This window comes from Vidua macroura, chromosome 5 (genome assembly GCF_024509145.1).
Source record: "Vidua macroura isolate BioBank_ID:100142 chromosome 5, ASM2450914v1, whole genome shotgun sequence".
In the NCBI taxonomy this organism is placed as follows: Eukaryota; Metazoa; Chordata; class Aves; order Passeriformes; family Viduidae; genus Vidua; species Vidua macroura.
This window is the reverse complement of record NC_071575.1, coordinates 37,042,971-37,057,083: the sequence shown is the minus strand read 5'-3', so window position 1 is coordinate 37,057,083 and position 14,113 is coordinate 37,042,971. Positions and strand designations below refer to the sequence as shown.

The window sequence follows — 14,113 nt, the reverse complement described above, 5'->3', positions numbered from 1 at the left end:
ATCTCACATCCATTTAAATTACAGAAACATTTTCATCCGTATCATCTCTGTCTCACTTAAGCACTCAGGCTCATTTATGTCTATGTTTCCTCTCCCTGAAAACAGGTCTGATGGCCTAATTTAAAATTACACTTGGGTGAATTCAGAAGAGATTTTGAGGCTTGACGTCCATTAAGATTTGTCATAGAGCCGATCCCAGCTTTCATCAGAGAAGCCTTTTAACCAACTAATGTAACCTCTTTTTGTTGTCCTGAAGCTATTCAAAACATTCTGGAATTACTTACTAGTTTTCCAGGCCTGTGTCTTTCCTGTACAACATAATAAGACTTCTACTGCCAGTGCTGGAAAGAAAACTTAAAACTTTAACTTCTTAAAAATTGAAGGGATGGAGCAATTTCCTTGCTACTCAAAAGTGTATGCAAAGTCCTTAAACCACTGATTAACAGGTCTCCTTTGACTGGAAGCTTTTCCTTCCATACACTATTTAAGTAGCACTGGGTTAGTTTGTCATACCTGCACCGCAGTAATAAAATAGATTTGATAGCAACTAGCACTAGCAACTAGCATGATTGCAACTTAGTTATGGGAAAGCAAAACCATAAGGAATAGGATATCCAGACTGTGGCATTGCCTAACCCATAGTTGCTTGATAGGATAGTCTTAATGATGAGCTTCCAATGGAACAGGCTTTGTGGAGTAATCTAGAATTAATTAAAGCAAATCATGAACACAGAAACTTCAGCCTGTGGTCTGAACTGCCACAGTTCTAATCCCGTAGAGAAAACCTCTCTGCCATTTGCACTAGCAGGGCAGCCAACAGCAGGAGTAGTTAAACTGACTCATGGCAGAGCATACAGTTCCAGGACTCAGCAGTCTCCAGCTCCCTGGTTCTACCTTGAAAATCCCCCAGGAAGTACAGATTTTATTTCCTCCCTCAGATGTCCAGAGTTTGACCCTTTCTGCATTTCCAACTCCAATGTGTCACTGCCCTAGTACTTTCTCTTCCTGTCCTTCCCTCCCTTTCTCAGCCCCAGCTCTGTTCCCCAAATTCACTGCTGGATCCCAGACTTTCTTCCTCTCTTATTCTGAGCAACCTATTATTACCTTATTTGTATATCCACATCCTATACCTCTAATCATTCTTTATTTCCATATGCAGCTCTCTTTCCAGAGCTGATGTGCCTCTGCTCTTCCAGGCCCCAGACTCAGCCTTCACCTCACAGGCTACCTGGCTATTTGTCCCAGGCCACTTGCTCAGTTAGTTAGTTTTCTCAGCTTGTTAGTCTCTCTGTATCATTCTACCTCACTCCACATTTCTGGACCTTCAAGCCCTTGTCCTTTGACATAAATCACAACCACCTTCCTGTTTTCCATCTCCAAAAGTGAGAGACCTTCCTTCTGCTCCAGTGCTGATACCACTCCATGGTCCCCTGGTCCAGCCACTCACTGTCATGTATCTTTTCTCCTCATCTCACAACCTAACCAGGATTTTTATGCCAGCCTACACTCCCTGTGCAGTTTCTGTGACTTTTATATTTGTTTCTGAAGGGCACATGTGCCTGGAAACTCATCTGATTTTTCCAACCGAATTACTGGTCTAATGAAAGACAGAAGATAGAGGAAGATAGAAAAAGAAGGTTCTTTCAAACCTGGTTTGACTTTGAGACGAAGACTTCCTCCCCTGCATCAACTGGATTCCAGAAAAAATGGAAGGGAGCATATATGCTGACCCTAATTTTAAAAAATCTACCTTCTAATAAAATTAAAACAGCTCCTCTTCAGAGAAATATTTATATTTTTCTATCATTAAATCACTGGACAGTCTGTAAAACAGAAAGAGTATCTCATCTTTACCCCTTTCCTAGGCCAGAGAAGACAGCGTCCTTGCAACTCCTCCATGGTCTCACACGACCCGCTGGAAAGTCTTAGTATTTAAAAAAAAATAATTCTTTGAGATACCTAAATCAATGCACCTTAACACACTGGTACAGCTGAAAGAGTGATGCACTTGGAGAAGAATTTCAGGTCAGAAGGGTGTTTTTATGAGAGAGGGAAGGGTAAGACTGCTGAAACTCCCGATCTTGATGTATGTGAGTATGGTTTCAAGTTCACAACACAATCACATAGATCAAAGCTAAATTTAGAGACCATTAATTATTCGTTGCAACTGTCATCAGCTAGGCTTATCTGAACCCTGAGGAGCCAAGCCTATCACCCAAGACAACACTAGTTCACATGTTTTTTTCAGACCTATCTTTTGGCTCCATGGTGTAAAAAAATTGCACTGGTCAACTAGTTACCCAGAATCTTGTTGAAGGTTTTTTGAAAGATAGGTAAATAATTATATGTAGGTTACTTTCACTTTGTAATACATTAAAATGCTATTTAAGTTTGTCTCCAGGAATGCAGAAGTGACAGCTCAATTGAACAGAGAAAGCAAAAGTAAGAAAGAGAAAAGCCACCAGTGCAACAGTTATTAGGCTACTCAGACAACTGTGACATTCAGCTTTCATTCTCTGTTCAAAGAAGACACTTGAACTGAGATGAACAATAGTTCAAGGCTCTCCTCCAGAACCTGGGAGAAGCATATGAAAAAGATTACACAAGTTTATCAGAGAGATTATATGACATTGGGCCTGTGATAAGAGAAGATTGGACTCAGAGACTCAAGAAGTTCCCCCAGCCCCTTGTCCCATGAATATTTCCAAATCCAATTTACACATCTATTTAATACGTAGATTATGTTCTAAGCTACTGCCATTGCAAGCATTAGCACTGACTCTGTGAATAGCACAATTTCAAATGTATTCCTATTATTTAGCTTAAACATTCTCTTAGAGCTTTGTCACCACTTTGGCTGAGGGACTGACACTAATACTTACACTCAGGGCTGGACTGATCAGCACAAGGACAAAAATCAGGAACGTGCATCGTCCTGCTAAAGATTCCTTTATTCAAGAGCTTGTTGTTGACAAGCAGAAGCTTGCTAGCAGCAGAAGGGAACAACAATACAGGACTTGTTTTGTGACCTCAGGAAAACCCAGGAATAAATTGCTGTGTCAGACCTGTCAAGCCACTATGTCATATATAGTTCTTCACAACCAGGTTCTAATATGGACAAGAGTATTCATCCCAACCCAGTAGGCTTCAGAAGAAGCCTTCCCAAAATTCCAGGGAAAGCTACTGACTGTCTACTGCTTATGACAACGCATCTCTTTCAGAGGTATAACAGCTATTCAGAAAGTAAATATCTTTATCCCTATCCTTGCGATTCCAAATGCCACTTATTTTTTAACTTACATTATTAGCTTACTTATGAAAAAAATCAATACTGGAATACACACAATGGACCCATTCCAGGATCTTTTAATTACATTCTCCACACAAAGGAGTGTGGGAAGAAATATAAACTTAATATAATAAAAAATTGGATGTTCTGGATGTCAAAAATTTACCTACAGTAAAGCAGCCAGCAGTAAGAAGTACTCCAATTATCATGTATGTGTCAGAGTGAGCATGCTATAGAGTTGGCTGGGGGAGATGTTTTTCTGTGCAACTAGGGTTTTGGGCAAGGTAAAGAACTCTGCACTTGCTACCTTTACAATGGGCTGGTATTTTTATTTCTTTATTTATTATTTGGGCTGATGTCTTTCTAATGATTCTCAGTGAAAAGCAACTTTTGCAGCATTCAGTGGAAACTTTGCATTAAGGGAGTTCTCTAGAGAGCATTTCTGTGGTGAAACCAGAGTTAGGAAATCAGGCAATAAAGGAGATCTTTGACATGTCTGGAGATCTTGCCGATGATTATGCACAAAGGGGACTATGGGAGAATGAATTAGCCCTGCTGCCACTATCAGGCAGATTATGCTCACTAGAGACCTTTTGTGAATGTAATCTGCAAAAGTAGTGGTACGCAATCCTGCACTGAGGCACATTTTGCAGTTTCTATTTCTAGTTTAAGGTCTACGTGGTATATATACTATTGGCACTTTCCTTTCAAGACTAGTTACATCTGCCTGCATACTTCTCTTTAAAAAAAGAGCAGGTTACTTGTACATGGAATTAGAAGTGTTGTCCCTGATGAAATATGCATGTGACATACCAGCAGAAGTTGGTCACTGGTGGTGTTTATAAAGCAAATAAAAAAAAATTAGCAGGATTCCAGTGTACTTACCAGCCTCCTAAATCCACTTCTTGATCATTAAGATTCTTTGTTCCTTAAGATGTCCCTTCAGAACTATAACAAAACTGTGTTAAAACATCAGCTGTGGGTTTTTTCGGGGGTGGGGGAGGGGGTGGTTTTGGACTGAAACTACTTGGACAGATGATGATCATTAAAATAGTTTAAAGCTTATCACTAGCAGTGTTCAGGATTACTTTGCCAAGCAAGAGCAGAGACACATTAATAGACTGTATGTAACAAACCAGGAAGACTGTGGGAAACAGAAGAGAACTTCAATGCATCAAAGGATTCTTTCTAGTTTGCAGCACATAGACAGTATTCTATTTTAGGAATAAAAGGCTGATTCTTCCTTTACTAAAGGAGATGCTATAATATAAATGTTAGCCCAGCCAGTCAGATATTTCCCCCGCCCTCAACAGATGAATAGCTCAGAACAAAATCATTCAAGATTTTGTGTACAAGATTTACCAAGTATTCTATGTTTATAATTATATTTGCAGTACAGGCTACTTATACATTACTGTGTTTGACCTGCAGTTTTACATCAGGCTGCTCTGGGGCATGTCTCTCAGTTCAATTATGAATTTGCTCCTGGGGAGAGACAGAGGGTGACTGGTGCCAGGTGAGCAAGGTACCAAGGTTGAGAGTAGCATCTCTACCCAACAAATGGAAGAATCTTGTGACAAAGGGTATTTTTAGCACTGCAATAAATACATTCATATAAATACATTCAGCAGGAGTAGTGACTCCTGATGGGGCTCACCCCCAGATTGGGGCAACCCCGGGAGGTGGTAAAGTCTCTCCTCCAACCCGGGCCTTTAAAAGACTCAGTAGTCTTCAGTCGTCCAGTCTCAAGGTAGTTTATTGTATGTTATCTAAAAGATTTTCTTCCTGAACGGCTGCGGTTCTTTCAGCAGGTCAGGTAAAGGCACACACACACTGACACTGTCTCTGACATCCTCTCACTCTGCGTCTCTCCCTCTCTGACCGCCCAGGGGGCTGGTGTCATCTTTTGTATCATACATTACGTGTTAAATGTTTATAGTTTTTCCCCAATGCCTATCACCTATATTGAATAGTGACTTTCTACTTTAAACCAATCTGTGAGTGCCAACATCACCAAGAACATGGAGGATAGGAAGGAGAAAGAAGGAGGACAGGGCACGCCTAAATCCCTCCATCTTAGAACTTCTGACCCCCATATACAAAACTCAGACCCCTCTGTACAAGGCCTAAAACCCCCCTGTACAGCACTCAAAAATTCTTCCTTTCATTTTGTGACTACTTCTACTATAATATCTAAACTTTTGTGATTTCTTGTTCTTCCTGCAAGGTTGGTAAATTGTTCCATGGATCAAATTCAAAGCCACAGGGGTTTCTGGCTGCCTGCCAGGGTCTCAAATGCTTCTGACCTAGGCCCAGAACATCCAAAAGTGTCTGAGGGACATTTTGGGTTCTGACAGACTCCCATCTGTGAACCCAGTCCTCCTCTTCTCCAGAGGAAAACAATAAAAGGAGAAGTTACTTTCTAAATTAGTAAATAAAGAGAGTCATCTATACTGAATATTTTTCATCCTCCCCAGATCAAGTACTCCAGAAAGATCCATGATACCACTTGTACTCTGTGGGCTTGGATTTTGAATCCCATGTGCCCATAGTGCTTCCTGATCCTGAGCTTAATTCCATCCCACCAGAGCAAGAGCAGGCAGCTCTCAGGCCACAACACTATTATAGATTATCCCAGTACCAAAAAAAGGACTATTTCTAGCTTCCTCATATAGAACAGAGATGAAAACCATCAAGTTCAGATAAAAATAACCTGTCTCCCACATCTATGCAGTTTGGTTGCTTCCCAGACCTTCAGGCCTCTCACTTCTCTGTCATTGCGTTCATCTAGAAGTGAAAGCTGTGAATGACATCCAGTTATAAGTGAGGGTATTTTGATAAGTCACTGTGTTTCGGTTTGATTTTTTTCTCTCTTGGTCCTTCACCTTCATTCATGTGAAGCTGAACCCTCGATTTCTGCATCAGTACCACACAGCAGACACAAAAGCAGTGCCTGGTGAAAGCCATTAGCAATTCCAGTACCTTTCCAGCTTACTGTGAATGTTTGGAAGGACAGCACTCTGCATGGCATGCAGGATCTCTCACTGCCAAGTTCTTGTGTGGAGACAAAGCTTCTGTCTCAGGCAATACAATAGATGTCCTCCAAACCTACAGACATGAATAACAGTCTTCTAGTAATATCTTTCTTTATGCTCAATGTGGACATTGATACAGACTTAATGCATTAATAAGACACTTAAATATTTCAAAATTTTCTGTGGCAGTGGATCTTCCAAGAACACTGAAAACTGTCAAACTTCTTCCTCCCAGAAGTCTCAATATATTTCTGGGTGGGAGGACATAAAGAAGTGTTATACAATATCTGGAAATGTTCCAGTTTGAAAAATCATGATGTCCGGTCAACTCCCTTAGTTCTAGCACATCATCTGCACACTACTACTTCAATTTCTAGAATAATGTAATTCAAGAGATGAAAAACCAAGATTAAGATTAAGATTATGATTCAGACAAGAACTGCTCATGACATTTTCATTGGGGATTCCAGTCTCCTCAGGAGAGAGTTTAATTTCTTCTGTCTCACCCCCCACAAAAGAGATGTCCCACCAAAAAAAAAAAAAAAAAAAAAAAAACAACAGTGTCCAGGGGTCCAGATTCTCATGGAGGAGATGAAAGACCATGTTAGTCTCTCAGGAGTCAATGTATGCCCAAACTGCAGCCTTGGACTGATGAGAAGTCCACCCTTCCCTGCCTTCCAATGGGCTAAACAAACTTCAAACCCCAAAATTTATTAAAAAATGTTTTTTGTTTGCCAGTCAGCCATAACCATTATTTTATCCCAGTTCCCAGTGAGTAAGATTTTCTAACTGTAACACCCCAACATATTCTCTCTCATTCTTTTCCTCTCCATCTCTTCTTTCTGCATCAAGCATCATCTGAAGTGACAGACAGGCAGACAATGCACCAGCCTTTTCAAATCCTACTGGGAAGCACATGTGAAAGAGAAGTATTAAAACCATCCAAAACCACACACAAAATATAATAGCACGCAATTTATTAACCTGTCAAGAGAGAAGCAGACATTATTGTTCTGATGAGCTTTTTATATTGTGGGTTGTTTCCTCTTGCCAGGTGCAGCTGCAGTGATAGCAGGGGGCAGCTCACAAAAATACTATACTGCCAGTCCAGAACAAAAACTGGCCTTCAGACAAATGGCTTGGCCAGGCACTCAACTCAATACCAAAGCTTTGCTCCAGAAGAAATTAGACAAAGCAAAGGTGAGCTGTTTGCATGGGTTTGGGGTTTTTATTTTCCATTTTGCACAGCTGGAACCAATATTATTTCTATTGAAAAAAATAAAAAAGCTATGTGGAACTCAAATGGAACCAAATATATGTAGCTATTTAGGCTCAACCCTATGAAATACTAAGCACCTCCTGCAGTGGAAACTGGGGATACTCACTAGAGGGAGAGATAAGCAGAACACAGGACTGCTCTGGTGAGGGCTGTCTGCCCAGGCTGCCTCTAGCATGCATCTGAATGTGAAAATCTGACAGAGTCTTTGGCTTTATGGAAAATAAACCCAATAGAAACATCAGTTTTTTCACTTTGTTTCAACTGAGACTCTTAAGCTTTCATCTTCATTTCTGCATGGGATTTATAGCAAACTTTATGTTCCTACTTCTAGAGCTCATGCCTTGTTGTCACAGCTTTTGTAAGTTTTTTTCTCTTGGTTAATATTTCATCTTTTTCTTTGATTATATAATGTCCTAATGCAGCTTTCACTGTTACCCACATTAACATATACATATTTATCTTTTGGCCCAATCTGCAAAAACTTTCTGAGATTCAGAAAATTCTCTGTTACATGAGGTTACACCACTACCAAGATTAAGAGGGTTTGTTGAACATGGCCATTACACAAGCCTCTTTATTGTGGGGCCTTTCTTGTTCGTAAGTTCACTGTAGTTTATTCATAAGGTAAATAAGTAGGAAACAGCTAATCCTTCAGATACGGATAACTGTGGTGCATAGAGCAAATTCACTGGTGGTGGGGGGTGTTTGGTTTTGGTTTGTTTGGTTTTTTTTTAGATTTCAGCCATAAAATTTCAGCTGAATATCAATAGGCATCCTGGGGAAGAGATACACAATACAGCCTAGAAAAATATTCTAAAAGTTAGAAAATTATGGATAGCAAGAGCTTGGGAATCAAGAAATATTGCTTCTCTTAGCAGACTACCAATATGGAACATGCTATGAGAGTACTTTTGGAAAAACAGGGTTAGAAATACATGTCAGGACAGCTAAGATGGAGTTTTGATCACTGAGTATAGGTCTACATTTTAAAATAAAGGAAGTTTTATTTCCCATGTTACATGTAGGGATTTCATCAAACATTTTGGCTATCAAATGCTATCAAGTCATATAATGCTTCAGATATGAAGTCTGAAAATGTATGTTTCAAAACTTCATATTAATATTTTATTTCAAATGCATGAAAAATATGCAAGACATGACCAGAAAAAGTATTCAAATGTCTATTTTTAAATCCTTTTCCATCTACCACTGGCTAACAATCCAAATACTCAGATGTTAGAAACTGAGGATGAAGCCTGGGAAGGTTTTTGTGCACTTGTAGATAGACCTGAGCCCACTCCAGATGAACCGACCACTGGTATATTGCCTTATCCACTGTCACAAATCCATGACCACATTGGAAAACCAGAACAGGAAAACATAAAGTCACTACCCATACTGGTTGAGTTAAAGTATTTTTTATTTTATCTTACTTAATCTGATAATAGTACTGTCTGAAGACATGATTATACTTGTTTTCTGCTGCTCTCTGCTACCGAAATATGCACATTGCAAGAGGCTAAAGAGGCCACAGTGTGACATTGTTATAACTGTTTTGACCTTGAGATTCTTGAACTTTCCAAGGAAAGAATATAAGGTAGCTGGAAAACTTCCAAGCAAAATGACTCAAATTCTGTGTAGATAGTGCCAGATAATAAAACATTTTAGTGGTTTCTTGGCTGCAAAAATGACAAAGCATAAAACTGGCTAATGCAATATAGGGTCGACTTCCATTTTATGAACAGATTCACATGGACATCAGAAACAGCCCATTTGAAAACTTGGGCCCGTGAAAGAACATAGAAGGCAATAAGGCAAGTCACATGCCAGAGCAAAAGAACTTTTACCAGTTGAATGTGCATTTACAAGGCACACCAGGGAGGCAGTATGCCATTAGGTGAGACTCAGTGTGGTGTACACGCATCCACATTATAGCGCAGCAACAGCATGCACAGGCAAGGACATCTTTCCCTCATTTCTTGCAAATCCAGGCTGCCTGTAATGCTCCCAGTGTCAATAACACTCTTTCCAAAATATAAGCTGATTCAGGCTTGTAGTCCTTTAGTGCCTGATCATCACCATACAAGACCTGATTACAAATGCAACTGCACTGGTATAATAACAAAGTAACTTAGTACAACACAATGAAGTTTTATGCTGTTGGAATGGAGAACAGAAACAAACCAAATCTCATAGAACTGTGGAAATTGGAGACTAGGCTCGCAGTGTAACCACCTGAGACACTGACTGCAATTCAGAGTTTGCAACAAGGCTCGTGATTAAGAATCTTGGTAAGATAGCAATAAGCACATAGATTTTGTTAATGTGACACTGACTCCATGTGCCCATGTATGCATAAGCTCACTCGATGTGCACAGACTGGTACTATACTGGTCTACACCTATGAGGTGCAATAAAGTTATAGAGAAGACATAAAACAAAAGCTGACATCCATTGCTCAGAACAGGGACTTTAGGATCTTTCTTTTACTCCAAATAAATCTGGAAAAACTAATTTAATTTCAAAGTACTTAACAAATATATTCAGTACAGGCTTGTAAGATATGCAGACACGCAGCAAGATTCTGATCTATGTGACAGGGTATGTGAGAAAGCTCCAATTCTTCCAGGTGCCGTTGAGTATCTCCACTAAGCTAATGGCATGGTAGAAGTATTCATTGAACTAAATCTGGATGATATGTATGCATCAAGCCATTGGAATCTTTACATACCAAACCAGTCAAATTTAAAGTACTCGGTTGTCACTGTAAACCATGAGTAAGGATTGTAAGGCATGAGTGGATAGGTTGGTGTAACAGAAAACATCAGTAAATTAAAACTTACCCATCTGTCCTCAAGGCACTTTTAAGACTATGACACTGCCTTTTTAAAGATTACTAGCTGGAATGACTTATAGGAGACAAACAGTTGATGCTATTTCCAAACATTATTTTCATAAAGTGAGTCCTAATTTCTAAGAATAGTGCTAATAATTATGACACATAATGTAGCTCAGTACAAATGAAAAAATAAACACAGCCTTATTCAACCTCTGGTGATATTCTTATCTTAGATGCAACAGAAGTTGATGAAATGCCAGCAGAAATGTTTTGAATTAAAGGCTGATTAGAAGCCTCATTTTGATCTTCAGCATGAATTTACTCTAAACCTCAGGCTAGACTTGAGAGCTGCTATCATATGTGGGCTGACTATCTCATGGATGAGACAGGAGGAATTCTCAAGTTAGGAGTGAAAGGAAGGCTTGCACACTTGATACAGAAAAATAAAACTTTTTTTCAATTCAATGTCCATTTATTTACTTTTTAGTAAGTTACATGCAAATAGGATGATTTATTTCAGAGGCTTGCTGCCACCATGCAGTATTGAAGGAGCACTTCTTCAGAATTTCCTGCTTTCTCAAATACATGTAATTTGGACAGTTGATCTAAATCACAGGTAAAAACATGGTGAGGCAAAGGTTTAAATTTTCTGAAGGCCTTCGTGTTCTGGGTGTGTAAGTGTTCTCATGTGTGTTTGAATATTCTGTGCAGTTCTAACAGATTTTAGATCTTCAGCCTACATTCTCATTAAAGAGAAAATTCTAAGAAATGAAGAAAATGTAAGAACCAAAAAAAGGAAATAACACATTTCACATTTTGACTACCGTAACAGAGATTTTCTTACAATCACAGAAAGACTAAATAAATCTCAGGCTTCAAAAGTTTATTTTCTCACCTGGTAGACTCAAGGAAGAAATAAAAAAGAAGGAAGAACCCACCAGGATCTCCAAAAGCAACATTAGATATTGGAATGAAACATTGAAATAGGAGCCAGTCTACCTGAGGGAACCTATCAACAAGTGGGAGCTGGAGGGTACCTTTGAATGAGCTATTCTTAGCCCAGCAGTGTAGAGGTACACCACAAATAACTGTAATTCCTTTTCTTAGAGCTGACCTTCAGTCAGATGAAGATGGGAGAAGTATCCTAATTCCTCAAGTAGACAGCCTGGTTAAGGAAAAATGGGACATGGACAGAACATATGCTCTGATCACTAGTACCTATTTAACATAATTAGCCCTTCACACATGTTTTGGCAGTCACTTGGGCCACAAACAAAACCAAGCTTTCCATAAACATCAACCACCTTCCACAGAAAGACTGGGTTTAGATGTGTAGTTTAGACTCAGACTACTAACTGTGTGTAGATGAGATCAGACACTTTTAGTATTGCACAGGCATGTCTGCAGATGGTGAATTAGCACTGAAAATTCATGAGGAAGGAGCTGATCACAATGACCATAAGTGGAAACCACTGAATGAAAGAAGTGTTATCTTTCTGTTGGTGTATCAGTTTTGGGAATTGATCTTGTAACAAAGGACAGAGAGAAAGAGCTGCTCCTTAGAAGACAGGATCTCTCCCTGGCAAATGTACATAACTGAAAATATGCCATTGCTACAGGCTGCTCTGTAACTTCCTCAGCATCCTAGATTCTCTATTCAGGATGGTTGCAGATTACATTTAAAGAGAGACCATATTTTCACCAGGAACATTAAAAAATCATCTTGTCTTTAACCTGATCATGCAATAGACAATTAATTTGCTTGATTTCCTAATGAAAAGGTAAGTAACTATGCCATAAACATTCAAGCTGCAATCTTTCTCTCTTGCCAGTATGTAGTAGGTTTCTCATAGCAACAACAGGTGTGCCATTGTCAACAATAGGCCACTTGAGTTACTGCAAGCCTGGACTAATTCCACTGAATGTAACAGTCCTTCATCATAGCTGTGCCCCTGGTGCCAGCTGGAAAGGCTGGTTCATGATGGTTCAGCAAGCCAAAGGGCAGCAAACAGCCCTGGGCATAAGGTCCTAGTCCCTAGTGGGACATCCTCATCCCTCTCACCTTCCCTGGCTCAACTCCCTTGGATGCTGCTCCTACAGGGATCCCTGCATCCTACAGGGATGCAGGAACAAGTGGAGATAAAACCAGATAGCTACATGTGCTCCAGAAACCACTGAGCAGAAATAGCAATGCAGTAGTGAAAAACAAGAGCAACAGAAACCCAGGTTGGTTCAGCAATTTCAGAAGTGCAGATTCAAAGTGGTGTGACAGGAGCAGCATCTGACCCACCATCAGCTCAGTGTGATGATATTAAATATTTTATCTTTGTAGCGCCTACTACATTCTTCCTTTTGGCCATCAGTCATGTAAAGTACCTGATTTCATTCTGCAGATTATCAGGCCATTTATTGGTGAAACAATTTTCTGCCCATGACCTTCTCCTTAATATCTAGTTGACCTTGGTCAAACTCCCAATTAACGATTCCTCCTTCATCAGAAAACTGTTTATATACATTATTTTCAGCATAATAGCACATCAGTCAAGATGCCAGCAATCACTAAATGCAGGTTTCATGCTCCACACTAGGTAGCTGTTTGTTTCTCTAGCTGCCTATAAATTTCACAGCAACTAATAATGCATGAAAGCAGCTAAATAGGAGGAAAATTATAACAATATGAACTATAATGAACATTTGATTGCAGCTTATATTGCCAATGTCTGTAATTCTGGAAATATTACTGATCAGAACACTATTATTTCAAATAATTGCACATAACACAGTGAATTATTCCCTCTTAATATCTGACTGTAAAAGAAACCGTCTAGATAAACTACACACAGCATTCCAGAAGACACAGATTTAATCAGAAATCAACCAGCATATATGCCCTTTGAATTTAATAATGCAGAACTGTCAGTGCAAGCTGAAAATTTCCCAAGTTAGATTTCACCATAGTTACTAGCCTCTTAGAAGAATACAAAATATGATCTTAAAAATCCCTGTAACCAATTGACTACATGTGTCAACTTGTCTTGAAAGATCAACTTAATTATGTAGAAAGGAGGAAGTAGAGGTTGGAGGATTGGCAGGATTTAAAACTCTTTGATGTATGTTTCTTAAGTGCTGAAATAGGGCAGTTGAAACCACATATAATACTAAGAAAATGTGCTTTGAAATTCTTTGAGACTATAAAGTGCTACATAGCTGCTATTACAATTACTGTATCTAAAATGTCCATGCACAAACCACCTTTGAATGGCAAATGTTACAAAAACCTTAACCAGGCTGGAAGTTATCTCAAAGAGGTGCTTTTAAAGGATGTTTTCTAACATCTTATAAGTTCCTGCTATTATGTAAATAATAAATCTCATCAAAGTTAATGGAAAATAGGCTTGCATTGAAAATCTAGCACTTCCCTATTTTTCTCAATTGGCATCTATGTGCCAATTCCTTCCAAGCTAAAAACCTCTACCTTTCTCAGGTTCCTAGCTTAATAAGGCCAAATTCAGAGGTAATAGTCACATGTGACCATGTGACTTACAGTCCTCAAAACTATCAAAACTATGATAAAAAAGAATCTCCTTATCTGTCCTCTGAGCTTGGAGATGGACAAAATTACCAGCTGACTCTTTGTTGTGTCTTCATAATTTTCTAGGAAACATACATGT

At 39.2% G+C, this 14,113-nt stretch overlaps 1 protein-coding gene across 6 annotated transcripts in view; it reads right to left on the bottom strand.

The window, feature by feature from the left end:
• KCNC2 (potassium voltage-gated channel subfamily C member 2) overlaps positions 1–14,113 on the bottom strand; it is a 100,521-nt gene that overhangs the window by 19,589 nt on the left and 66,819 nt on the right. The gene's annotated exons all lie outside the window — the stretch shown is intronic.